The sequence below is a fragment of the Rhipicephalus sanguineus genome, chromosome 7, assembly GCF_013339695.2.
Source record: "Rhipicephalus sanguineus isolate Rsan-2018 chromosome 7, BIME_Rsan_1.4, whole genome shotgun sequence".
In the NCBI taxonomy this organism is placed as follows: domain Eukaryota; kingdom Metazoa; phylum Arthropoda; class Arachnida; order Ixodida; family Ixodidae; genus Rhipicephalus; species Rhipicephalus sanguineus.
In genome coordinates this window covers 67,322,155-67,323,079 of record NC_051182.1, presented here as the reverse complement: position 1 = coordinate 67,323,079, position 925 = coordinate 67,322,155, and the positions used below count along the sequence as shown (strand labels likewise).

The window sequence follows — 925 nt, the reverse complement described above, 5'->3', positions numbered from 1 at the left end:
TAGTGGAAGCATGTGGGAGCATATGAGGGAACCCCATAAAAACCAGAGATCGCTCTATTTGTGCAACAGTCACCATAAAGTTTCTCGTAATCTTGTTAGTATAAGTGCTACTAGGCAAGAACAGTGTGAAAAACTAGGATTATAGTTGTTTAGGCCGGAGCCTTCTGTGTTTGTTGTAAATCCTTTCGAATGATTTCTTTGCTTAGCAGCGCTTCCTGTTTCACGTGAAGTGCTGCTCACCACTCGCGTCATATGGTGCGTCTTTCGAAGTGGCCCGGTGTCCCGACATGCTGATCCGCATACTTACCTGGTGTCGGATTCCCGGTGGTCACTGGGGCCGGGGTCCCGTGCCGAGGCCTATCCATTGCACTGCGGTGGGCTGAAGCACGCCACTACCCCAAACTGGGGCAGATGGGGCATATAATTTTTGGTAGTGGGGCTAGGCGTCCGCGCCAGCCCCTTCCATATTTAATTCCAAAAAGAGCATACGATGCATCGCTTATACGCCCCCCCTCCCCCCTCGTTGATTCTGAAAGCAAATTTGTTTATCTAACGGGCGCCTTCGTCCTGGCGTCCTCATGGTCGTCTCCAAAACTTGGTATATACCTAAATTAGCATAGGAGGGCATAAGTGTATGACGAAGACACGAGTAATGTGAACACGCCTTTAGCGTGTTTACTTCATGAAACACCTTTCCCCTGTCATGAGCGGCCATACCCGAGTTACACGACCCGTCGTATGCGGTAATGCACCAAAAGTGATTCACGGAAGTTTGGTGGTGGCTTTTGTGGAGGTTAAACTATACAAAGACATATAGTTTGCTATAGTTCGCGATATTAATGTAGCAGACAAACGATAAAAAGAGTTCTGCGTTGACCTTTAGCTCGAAGCCACGTGGTACAGATTGTGAATGAATGTATTGCAT

The 925-nt window shown here is 47.9% G+C and overlaps 1 non-coding gene across 1 annotated transcript; it reads left to right on the top strand.

Annotated features, from left to right (window-relative positions):
* The first annotated feature begins 299 nt into the window (after window positions 1–299).
* Window positions 300–462, top strand: LOC119401035 (U1 spliceosomal RNA). The gene has a single exon (XR_005185375.1). It is a non-coding gene; the product is annotated as a U1 spliceosomal RNA (small nuclear RNA).
* The last annotated feature ends 463 nt before the right edge of the window (window positions 463–925 follow it).